Here is a 13,499-nt window from a genome sequence, read left to right as displayed (position 1 = left end):
AGTTCGAGCTATCATCTTAACTCAACTTCGAACTAACATTTTCCCCCTTTTTGATGATAACATACTTATTCACCAGCTCCCCCTATCAAAAAGAATTCTTAGGGTAACTTGAGTTTCATCATCTCGAAGTTTGTCAACTCATCAAAATATCAACATAGCATTTTCCTCCTTTTTGATGATGACATACTTATTCATCAGTTCCCCCTATCAAAAAGAATTCTTGGGGTAACTGAAGTTTAATCATTCCTCAAGTTTGTCAAAACATCAACATATCATCTTCCCCCTTTTTGATGATGACAAACATCTTCTTCCCCCTATCAACAGGACCAGGTCCTCGTCAGGTAGCAAGCATTTATTCCCCCTATCAGCATGACCATACTTTTCAAGTAGCTACCATTGATTCCTCCTATCGATGTGACTATGTCTTCTTCAAGCAGTTATAACACTATTGATCTCATACCTTACCTTAACAACTTTCCCTCTTTTGACATCATAAAAAAGGGTTAAAGCAGTAAACGAAGTTGACAGAAATATAGTTCTTGCAAATTCATGGCCACTTGGGCAACACAGAGCATGAGTAAAAAGGCATAAAGTAATGAGACAAGTCACAAGTCAGTAGAAACAAGACATTTAACATTCATAAACAAAAGATCAGTCATCAAAGCATTTCATGTTTGATTACAGATGAAAACCAGAACAATGCCCAAGAGATAAATGAGGAATGACATAGAGAGGTAGGAAGAGAAGGGATGATTTAGAGGCAAGGGATTGAAAGAATAGAATTAGTAGAGCATATCCCTAGCATAAGATTTCAAGAATTTTCTCTTAGCGTACAACATGATGTGCAGCCCAACCTGTATGTTTAACCTGTAGGGCTGCCAATTTTTTTTGGCACCTGGTCCCTCTGATAGTGTTGTTTCAGAAGCTGGACTTTTAAACAACCCATTTCAGTATTCCAGTTAACACGAGCAACTGTCATAGCTTCCAACATCAGCCTGAGTTTTTCATAACAGAAAGATTGGTAACACAAACAACTCAAGACCTCCGAGATGAATAGATCAACAATTGAGGAACCAAGAAGATTTTCTTTCTTTCTTTTTTTCCTTTTTTTACACACCTTCCTCTTCAGAAAACTTTGAGTTCTCAGAATATCAACTTCTCCCTTTTTTTTAGCATCATCTTTTCCACTTCTTCATTTTTCATGGAGGACCAGATCCCTCTTCACACTTGAAACATTTTCATCAAAGAATTCTCCAGCAAGAATCAAGGGGTTAACAATTTGAAGTGTGTTTGAAAAGAAGAGAAAAGAAAATTTCGAAGCACCTTGATATTTGGAAGGCAACTTGATTTTTCTGGGGAAATAAAAAGAAATATGGAATATAAAGAAAGAGAAAATAAGGTATCATTTTGGCACTCAAAAGATGAGACAACAGTCAGATTCTTGAAGGACAGACATGTGGCAATTTCAATGGCTCTCATGCATAATTCAAACTGCAATGTTAAGATTTCTAACCTTCGAGAAAGGACCAGGTCCCTCTTTGTTGTTTGAATGTCATTGCCTAGATCTATCCTGACCTCCCTGTTTCTTCATCCCCTTTTCGTGTGTGTATATCTACAAAAGGTATGAAACTGAATTTGCTAAAACATACATAACCGAAAAGCAAGGATACCTGCTCCCTTTTCATAGTCATTGAAAGAGTTGATTGCTTCAGGTAGGATCCATTCAAGAAGGTTTTAGCATTTCCATCATCATCTTGATTTATTCAGCCAGATCTTTATGAGCTTCAAGATGTTTCCTGATCCACAAGAGTTGAACCCATCAAGCTGCACTTGCTACATTTATTGCCTCAGTTGATGAAAGAGCAATTGAATCTTGCCTTTTAACTCTTCCCACAACACCTCAAAGATTGCCTCAAAGATGACATCATCAATATGTACCTGAATGATTAGCAGTTCCTTGCATATTGAATTCAAAGAGAAATGTTTTTGACATTTTTACCTCTCTTGAATACATTGTTGAGGAGCAACTTGTACAACCGATCAGCTTGTTGGGGAACCGACTATCAGAGTTTCTTCTTCATTCTCACCTTAAAATTCACATTATCAGTTTGAACTACATCATCTTTGTTCAGCACTGTCTAGAAAACCAGGTCTCTCATCAAGTTCATCATCTGCATCATCCTTTTTGAGATTGTTGGATTCATGAAGAGGATGTTCTTCAACAAACTCACTATTTAAACCATCTCTCTGATTGTGAAGCAACTCTTCTATCTCAAAAACTTCTTTCCTTGCAACTTCTAAAATCTTCTAGACTCATCAATAAACACATGACCATTTTTACTATACCCCTGATAAGCCTTGCTGGAGGAAGAGTGTACCACAATTATTCTTTTATCAATGTTGAGATCAAACTTCTCATTATCATCATTTTAGTCACAAACATGTACCATTTATCACTTCAGTCGAAAGTTTCTTGAAAGATTCAAAGTCTGCATATTTCACCGGAAGGAGGTCTGATCTGCTTCTCCTTAACATCATCATCACAACCTTTGTCATTTGCAAATATTATTTTATGCAGACTGGACCAGGTCCTCTGACACAAGTTTGTGCAGCAAAGCAACACTCATGAGCACGTCTCCTTAATTATACCTCAGCATTCATACCTTGAGCATTAAGTTCAGTGAGACCATCACAATGAGCAGTAAACAGATCAGCAATATACATGTTCTTGCATCTCTTTTGTATCAAAAATCATCACCTGAGAGACCAAGTTTGTGACAAAATAGTTATCTGATAAGAGCTTAGCTTCATTTCATTCATCATAAATCTACACCAAGAATGTAGTGTTTCTTGCCATTCGCCAAAAGAGATACCTCTACCTTGAAGTGTCTTGAGAGAGAGGAAGTTTTGTAACCTTCTTAGTCATGTGTTTTGAGCATCTGCTATTTATAAACCAACACTGACAGCTTCCTCTCTTCTGCACCAGAATTACTTGTTAGACTTAGGAACCCACTTCAAACAGAGTTCCCAATAACTATCAAAAGGCTTAACAAGAAACCTTCCTGTCCAAGGGGGCAAAGTTTTCTTACTAAAACAATAGCGAGGACGAGGTCCCTTATGCTCCGTTTCCACATTACTATCGGATCTGAAAAGTTTCGCATGAAGACCAGGTTTCCTTTCTTTCTTTTCTTGATTACTTTCAGATCGGACAAACTTCACATGCCTTTCTTTAGCTCCTTTCAGCTGTTTGGAATAATTTGACGAACCTCCTTCAAATTTTTCCAAAATTGGACAATCTTTCTTATGATTTCCATCTCGACAACAATTCTCAGACAACAGATTGTCAGCATCAGGAACACTTTTTCTTCGAGGATTGAGGAGGATTTTATCTTGTCACAGCCTAACCCTCTTCTACCGTTATTGTCTTGACCGATCAGATTTGTAAGAATCTTAGAGGAATTGGTCCATTTGAGAGATTTTTCCAGTTCCTCTTTTACACGGACCAGGTCCCTCTCTAACTCAAGATTTCTTTCTAATGCAATTTTGGTCTTCATTTCAGCAGTGTGCAGCTTATTTTCAAGCTCCAGCTGCAAGATGCTTGCCTCATTCTTTCCTTTAAAAGTTTTATTAGTTACCCCTTTCATCCTTTTCTTCAGTTCTAGATTTTTAGCTTCTAGAACAAGCATTTGACTTTTAATATCAGATATTTGGGCAACTAATGCAATTTTTCCATCTTGAGAGATATCTAGGTTGTTGTTTACGAGATCCTTCTCATCTTTCATCTCACTTATCAAATCAAGTAATACAACAGCCAACTTTCTCAACTTACTAGTAGAAAAGGTATTCAAGTTTTGCTTGAAATAACATAGAGTTACCTTTTCATCAGAATCTTCCTCGTCTGACTTTGCCATAAAACCATTATCTGTGTTTTCAGAATCATCTGAATCACTTGAGGATTTTTCCCATGCAGTCATTTCTCTTTTTACTGCCCTGAAGAAAACTTCTCTTCTGCTTATCTTGGAGCAGACCTGGTCCCCTTCTTTGTCTTCACCATCTGCAGTCTTGACAATAGGAACAGGTTCTTCAAGGAACATGAGCTCATCTGTGATGTTGGAGAATCTGGTGCGCACTTCATGAATGAGTTCACCATCATTCATGGTGAAATCTTCAAACTGAGTAGAAAAGAGATCTAGCTTAGATTTCCTTATTTCCTCAGTGCCCTCATAAGTTGTTTTTAACAGATCCCAAATTTCCTTGGCTGATTCACAAGATGAAATCAGATCGTATTCATTTATACTAAGGCCACACATCAATAGCTTCCTTGCTTTATGATTTTTCTGGACTAATAGTCTGTCAGAATCATTATATTGTTTTCTAGTTTTGGGAATGACTCTTGTGACCTCTCCATCTTTAACCTCCATAGTTGGCACATAAGGACCTTTACATATGACATCCCATACTTCACTGTCCTAAGCCATGAGATAGTCTCTCATCCGAATCTTCCAATATATATATAGCTTACTACCAAACAGAGGAGGTCTTGCGGGAGACTGATTTCTTTGCTTATCCAGTAGTGACGCCATTTCTCGCAGGAACTTCTCTCTTGTTGTTAACCAGATAGAGAGCACCTGCTCTGATACCACTTGATGAAATATGTGCGTCCACTACCAGTCAATGGACCAGGTCCCTTGACACAGCAAAAATAGTGCAGAAGATTAAACAATATGAAGAACACAACACAAGCAGTTTACGTGAAAACCTCCTTGCTCAAGGGAGTAAAACCACGACCTGTTGCACAGTATTTACAACCGTCTTAACTAATCTTCTCAAGCAAAAGTGAAACCCGGTTACAATCAATGTGAGAAAAAGTTATTAATCTCACGATCAAGTAATCTACCTATTACTTGAAGAGCCTAAGCGGATATCACACCGCCCACTAAACCACCTAACTCTAGATGACTTAGAATTTGACTAAGCCACAAAACAATGTTGCCCACTAAATCAGTTAACCTTAACTGATTTAGACTTTTACAAATCCAAAACAAATATCTGAATCCTTTATAGATTAGGAACAGATTTACATTGTAAGTACATAGACACAAAGCTCTAAATACAACAAAGATTCTTCTTTACTCTATCAGGTCCTTCTGTTGAGTTGAGCAATGTTCTTCCTTGAAGATGGCCTTCTGTTCAAGCTTGTGAATTTTCAGAGAAAATCCAAATTTAATTTGCCAAGTCTTGAATTTGTGTTTGTTGAAAAGAGATAATATAAATTCCCACAAATTCGTTGAAGTCATCTCATTGGCTGAAGGCCTGCTGTTGGAAAAGTTGTGCACCTACCGCATCAGAGATGACAGCTGTCTTTTCGTCCTTTTCACGTCATAGTCTTGCGGGTACCAGGTCCCTTGCTTTTGGGTACCAGGTCCCTTGCAAACTTCTACATGAGTTCTTGAAAAGGCTTGTTGGCTGACTTCCTTCTTTGGATGAATGAATATAATATGGTGTTTGTCATGCTAAAAGTATCAAACATAAAGAGTTATTATCCGTTGGACAAACACCCTCCTCCATTCTGATTGGTGTAGTACACTGACGCCTTACCAACCTCTGACGTGACAGCTTTACAGTTGTAACCAATTATGTATCTGATGGAGGAAACTCTGCCTGGTACCAGGTCCCTGCATTTGTGAGATATTGAAACATATAATCTCGTCCGCTCTTTTTATTGGTGTAGGATACTGCACGTTTCACCTACCACCTGACATGACAACTTTTATGACTGTACCTCATTTGTATCTGGACGAGAGCACTCTGCCAGGAACCAGGTCCCCACATTTGTGAGGATCATCAAAACACCTAGAATATAACAGTGTGTATGTCCAAATACAAGAACCCATCACCATATAGCAAATTGTATATTGAATTAGCTTTTTTCCAAGAGATACAGGAATTGTTTAGTTCTGATAGTGTATATATCTCAGTTACTATAAAAAATAATAATAATAATAATAATAATAATAATAATAATAATAATAATAGAACAACAATTAATTAAACCAACTGTTGACAGGTTTCAAATTAAAATTTGAAACAAACACGTGTCCTATTCACAATCAATCACTCATTTTATTTGCTACTTTTTCATATATATTCAATGATTATATTATACAATACTATATTAGTTAACATTTTATTTTTCAATAATCATCTTAAACTAAACAAAAAATAACGAAATATGCAATAACTAGTTACAATTATTTTAAAAAATAACGAATCGTGGAAATAAATAGTTACATTTATTTTAAATAATTACCGTAAAATTACAAATTTTAGAATTTTCAGAATTAATATAATTGAAATAATTAATAACAAAAAATAAATAATAATTTCATGTTTCTTGTATTTCTACAATTAATTTTCTTTTTTACTATTTTCTAATTTTAAATTTAAAAATTTCTATACTAAGAGATATTTTTTTTCATCCAACGACAAAGAAACTTACGGGTAGGGCCGCATAATAATATATTGGACTCTAAACTTGACTTTAGATTTTAACTTTGACCTCCAACTTTTATAATGCACAAAGAGGCACTTTAACTATCCAACTTTTAAATAAATAAACACATGAGTCCTATATGGCAAAATACATGTACGATACCAGATATGACTAAAAATGACATGTAAGACATGTGTGCCTATTTTTTCAACTTTATGCAAGTTTAAGTGTCTAATTGTACACAAAAATTGAAGGACATAAATGTGATTCAAATCTAAGTTAATGGGTATATTTACCTTCTTTTTTTTTTTTGGACTAGCTCGCTTATACTACTCAATTGGACAAGTAGTCATACTTTATTGAGCACATTTATTTGGACTACTTACTAAAGTAGAATTATTTAATTTTCAAGGTGAATGCAATCACAAAACTTCTACTTTTTTCAAATATATATGTTAGCAGACTTAGATAGCACATTTTCGTCAATATTTAAATATATTAATTATTTTACTCAATTTAATTTAGATACAGTAAGGCCAAAGAGATGAGATGAAATGAAACACAAAAAATAAATGCAGTTGATATTGTGAATATTCCCGTTTAGCATTTGAAAAAAAAAATACAAATTATAATTGTACTCCCTATGTAGAAGAGAGTTTTTCTCTTTTCAACTACAAAGGAACTTACGGATGGAGCTTTTGGTACTATAAATCCATTCAAATTGTCTTAATTCCCAACTTGCTTTTCATTACTCAAGTAGGCGATAAATCTTACTTTATGCAACACAATTGGACTACGTACAAAACTAAAACAATACAAAAGCAAAACTAATTAATTTTTAAGGGAAGGGGAATGCAAACACGAATATTTTTATTTTTTTTCAAATAAAACAAGCATATATTTACAAACTACATTAAAATAAAATATATGTTAGTATAAAACTAATCCCTAAAAAGTTTTTATAGCACATAACTGAGTTAAGTACCTCCTAACAGTCATACGTTGTATTTTAAATTATTTATGGTGATTTTCTTTAACAAAACTATACCAATGTTATACTAAAATTTTAAGATAATTAAAAAAATATTATTTTATTCATATTTGTCCTTGTACTCTTTTAAATGGATACATTTTGTCATACTTTTTTGATATACTGGTCTTTACCATCCAACTTTAGACACATATTTTATCTTTGTACTGTTAAATATTTTGTCGCCATTTTTATTAGTATATGTGGCGCCTACATGAACCCTACTTGGATCTATGTGTATATATTTTTATTATAGTCAATTTTATTTTCTATTTAGTATTCTATCCAATCCATTTAGTAAAACTGGACCCAACCAAAATAAAGACCCATTAACTCAATTTCAATACCCATCCTTCCACATTAATTTAGCCATCAAAACAAGATGATACAGAGACAATGACCTTCAACTTTCTGTACAAGATCTCACATAGAGAAAATCTTATTGGGAAGCAAAAGTTTTACCAAAATGTCCACAAGCTAAGTGTAGAATTCTTTTGCAGTTAAGTATTACTAATTCAATCGGCTCTGCAAATAGAAATGAAATAACCATATTATTGAAAGGCTTAAGAGTTGAGGCAATGTGATTTTTTTTAGAGAAATTTTTGAAGTGCATAACCAAATTAATTATTGCCATGTTATGGTAAATATATGGCTAATCAAGTTAGAGTTTCTTGATCCAAGCCAATGTGAAAGTTGTGATATGAATCCTTTAGTTGCTTATATTTAAATTTTTAACTTTAGGCTGTTTGACAAACAACCGTTAGGACTATCAAAATGAACTAAGTAATCTATAGCCTCACATATGCCTCAAGAGTTTATACCTTGTATATAAGGTGTGTCACAACTTGTAATGAGTGGTTTTATGAGGTTTGGGTAAAACATCAAACGACTACCAAGACGTCCGAAAACTAGTCGTTTGTGTGCTAGCATTCCTTTGTATGTATGCCTTGTGTTGGAGTGCTGTTTGGGGTCTAAAATGATAGGGGAGTATCCTAACATGTATATGGTCGTGTTTAGGGTCGAAAAACCGGGTACGACTATCCAAGGACCACCCTAAGGCCCCTTGAGGAGGACCCACAAGCTGGCAAAACACTGCCAAGGCAGTGTCAAACAACGCCTAGGAATGACGGCCAATATACTAGGACACTCCGTCGATTGGGAGCATTGCTCCACCCTTAGGCGTGGGAGCTCAGCCCCGAATGATGGAGTCTCGGTCATAAACAAAGAAGTGCAGGATGGCCCGTCATCCCATCGACGCCCCGTCATTGAGGTCGTCGTTTGGGACCTACAAGTTACTGTCTAGACATGGCCAAGTCAAGGGATGAAAATTCACCCCACGTTCCAATAAGTTGGTGGACGGTTATTTTAGGTTAATTAGGGTATTTTAAGTTGGTTAAAATCATAAAAACCCAATATAGAATTCATTCTTCAAATCAAACCCTTCCCTCCCAAATATAATTCTCCCAAAACTTCTATTACATTTATATTACATTACGTAGAAGTCCATTCTCGTCATGATCGATCCACAACCTAGCGTAGTGCCCGGCTTGCTTTTTCCTCCATTAGAGACCAAGCTCAAGATCAAGCTAGGGAGATGGATTCCAAGTGTTTTCTTCTCCAAATTTAGTGGCTTTTATTCTGTTAAGGTATGGTAACCCTTGATCCTTAGTTAATCTTTCATCTAAGGAGTTCTTTCAAAGGTTTTCTAATGTGATCCTAAGATTGAAAATCCTAACTTTCAATCTAAGCATGGGTTCATTCTCAAACAAATTTCAAAGACATTCTAATGATGAATGGACGATTATTCAATGTTTTTATGATGATTTCCTAAGGAATTTATGTAAGAACCCATGATCCTCCTATTTTTCAATTTAGCCTATAATGTGGATATTGTGATCTTGATTAGATGATGATTGAATTGTCGTTAGATTGTGATATATTGTTTAATCCTATTCTTATCTATATCAATTGATTATGAATTGTTGAGAATTGGTCTACGGTGATCATATCTTGGAGAATTGGTAAGTTGACCAAAATTCCTAATTCTAGTCTTGGACTTGATGATGTATGGTATGGTCCACTTATGGTGGCGGTGTTTACATTCTTTTCTATATATACATGTTGTGATCATGGACTTGACGGCAATATTGTAAAGTGATTCAATATGATGATTATCATGACAATGAAGGTTTTGTGTAGTCTCCAATTCTAGCATCATGACTAGGTTGTATTTGTAATGTTAAGTTTATGTGAATGATGTTGTTAAGGTTAGGTATGGTCTACATGTTTCATTGTGAGAAATGCCATTGTGGAATGACCCCCTACCTATGTAATACTATATGAATGTGTAACCTTATGCATGTTAGGAGTCTCTTATTCAAATGTTGAGTATGTTCTTGTCACCTATGATGTAATGTGGGAGTGTGGTCTATACTCCCTAATACTCTATATGTGGGTTTTTTATGACTTGAGGGATATGGTACATGTGTTGTGATCATATCAAGGGTGGTTTCCAAAGTAACTATAGTGTTTCTCTTGGGTGATCATCATGACCAATATATAGACACACACATCTCATGCATAACTATAAAGGTAACATGTTCATGGTGTCAATTGAACGAATGAAAGTAAAAAGATGCATCTTCACTAGGATGACTTGAGAGGCGTACTAGTGTAGGTAAGGATATAAGACTTTACCTACACATTGCACATGTGGACCTTAAGGGAATAGTTTTTAGGGTGGTTTCTTTATGTAAATAAGTTATGAATGTATGATTAGGTATGAACGTGATGTATGTGAGATGATGATAAGTGTATGATTATGAGGGATTGAAAGTGATCCTCTTGTACATATTATTTCTATGTTATGATGTAATGTATATGACTAATGAAGTATGAAACGTGGTGTCTAAATGTGTTGATGTGAAAGGTTTTCTCATATATGTATACATACACATGTGAATATGTGAATGAGGCATGTTAATGATAATCTAGTAAATGGGAGTCTCTTGGATGTCATCCTCGATTGTACTCTATGTTAGATCACGTTATAATTATGTGAAAGGATATTCTCACATGATGTAAGTCTTGATGAAAGGACATTCTCATCATTAGCCTATGATCTATATATATTTAATTGATGGGTTAGTCTCCTAAAGCCTATATTATGAACAAATGTTTAATAAAGACTTAAAGGCTTTTCAAAAAGGAAAAGTTAGCTTAGCACCGAGTGAACTTAACAATGAGACGTGTTCCTTACCAAAAGAAAGGTAGGTTCACCAAATGTGGCGTCCCTTCCCTAAATGAAGGTAGATTCACCAATGTTCTCATGAGGTGGAAACTATAAATGCTTGGTATCATATAAAGGGTTTCTAGTAAAAGCCTCCTAGTTCCTTAACTATGAGCCCCAATAGAAACCTTAGAAATGGATCCACCTAGATGCTATATGAATGCTAATGGCTTACCTTGAAATTAAGATTCCCTCCTTTCGGTGTGAGGGGATGAATCCGGATTCCATATTTACCTCACATGGTCTAATGTCGGTTAAAACGGAGTTTCCCTAATGTAAAATGAACAATGAAAGTAAGATGATGAACCCTAACTAGGACTACCTAAGGGAAGTTTCTTAGTGTAGGTGAGGGAATTGATGGGACTGTACCTATACATTGCACAAGTAGCTTTTGAAGAGAATTCTAGGAAGGTATGTATATGTAAATGTATCATATGCATGGCATGATGATTTTAACAGACTTGTTGTAATGATATGCATAATATTGGTGTTATTGTCTACACGAGGAAGGTCTTATTTAATACGCATGTTATTGGATATACATGTTATGTTGATGAAATGGACTCTTTATATATGCAATGTTGTCTATTACTTCATTATGATGATATTGGTAGTATTGACTTGCATATTGTCTTGAGATGTGCTTAAAGACTAAATGGAGTATGACTATGATGTAATAAAGGAATGGGTTCTTATGGTATGATCTATGAAGTATGTGGGTCTTATGTCTAAGGTTTCATGTTATGCTATGTCTCTATGAATGCATATGCTTAAAATGATGAAGGTTGCATGAATGTACACTTTGGTGACTTTAAGGTGACACTTGAGTGTGGATGGTGGAATGGGACACTATTCATGCATTGCACTAGGTGTTACTAATAGGTTGCTTAGGTAATGAGTTAAAGTAAAGAAAGGTAATACTATGAAGATGATGAATGTGTCTTAAATGTGATATATGACTTCATGTGATGTTATGAATAGTATTCATATCTATATGATGTATATGAACTGTATCGTGCTTATTGTACCAATTGTTCATGAAGTTTTACTAAAAGACATGATGCATGGTTTCTAACTAAAATTCCTCTTTAAATGCATATTTTTGCATGATTATCATACTTAGTGCATTCTTCTAATAATATCATCTTCTTCACCTTTTTAGACAAAGTGTAGGTGGTGATGGCTAGAGGATCTTTCTTAAAGTTAATAACATGGATAGATATCTCCCAAGTTCAAAAGGGTCCTTAAGATTCAAGGATCTTCATGGCAAGATGTTATTTAAAGTTTATGTAATAGTCTATTTTATTCTTTTACGTTGTTAAGGGTCGTGTCCCTAATATATTCTATTGATGTCAAGTTTAAGATGGCAAAAGAGACTTAGTATCTAACTATGTACTTGTGATTTTATAAGTGAAGTTGTGTTCTAGCATTATGTTGTGCTATGAAAAGTTTTAAACTTTCTGCTAAATTTCTATGGCAATGCGATAAAAGATGTCTATGGGCTCGTATAAGACCTCCGAGAGGTCAAGTACGCCATGTGCTTCTAGGGTTGCTCCTTGGTTGTGACAAATGTGGTATTAGAGCATGTGGTTATAGAAAGTGGTTTTAGGGTCCGAAGTCTCATAATGTCACGTCTAGTAGAGTCTTGTTCATCGGTGTGAGTCGCGACACATCTATGAGCGAGAGGCTATAGGAAGATAGAGTTTCACTTTCTTTATTACTCTTGTGTCATGCCATTGATCTTACTCTCTCTTATGTTTCCTTGTCCGATGTTCTTTTAGATGTGATTTCTTGGAAGGGATGATGTCTCAAGGCTGAAGGGAGAAAATGCGAGTTTTGATGCTTATTATGGTTATAAAGACTAGATGAGTATATGTGAAGGTGAATTTGGAATATTTTGATGTGATGTCATTTATGGCTATATGTAATCTATGAGAAATAAGATGCTATGTTTAGAAGTGATGTTATGATGTAATTCTAGCCCTATAAGAGTTGCTAAGGTCATATGAAATCTTTTTTGGGATAATGAATTCCTATATGATTATGTGCAATGATAGTATAATGTTATGATATAGGCTAGAAAGGTTTTGGAAAAAAGTGGTAAATAGTGAAATGTTGAATGTTGCCCTTATTATATGAGTAATGCTTCATTGTTATCTTTGTGTGGATTGGAGTCTTTTGTATAGGCTTGCTTCTCAAGAAGGGAGATAATGTGTTAAACTTTGTAAGGTGATTGTGAAGTGTGCTAGTTAATGGAAGAACCCCTATGACTAGTTGATTAGTCCCTATGTGAACCTATTTTAAGAGTTGGAAAAAGGGAAGAGAGGGTTTTGTTCCATAAGTTGGAATTATGTTTTACTCCAAGGTCGACTTAGAGTGGAAGTATGTACCCCTTAGCCCATAGGGAGAAGAAGATAATTGTTGTTGACCAACTTTAAATTGGTTAGTTGGCTTTTAAGTTTGGTCTTACGTATGGTCATTTGAAAAGAGTTCTTAGATAATACCTAGGCATGATTGGTTGGAAGGTTCCACTAAAGATGATGATATGGGTTGAAATGTCCTAGAAGTTACCTTGCCCTAGTGTTGGAAGAAAAGAAAGAGGACTCTATGGCCAAATCTCCTCTATGTTTCCCCTAAGGTTTTATCTAGACAGGATGGTTACCCTAAATCTATAGAAAGGTAGTAGT

This window comes from Solanum lycopersicum, chromosome 6 (genome assembly GCF_036512215.1).
Source record: "Solanum lycopersicum chromosome 6, SLM_r2.1".
Lineage (NCBI taxonomy): Eukaryota > Viridiplantae > Streptophyta > Magnoliopsida > Solanales > Solanaceae > Solanum > Solanum lycopersicum.
The sequence above is the reverse complement of the archived record's forward strand: the minus strand, read 5'-3'. Positions refer to the sequence as shown.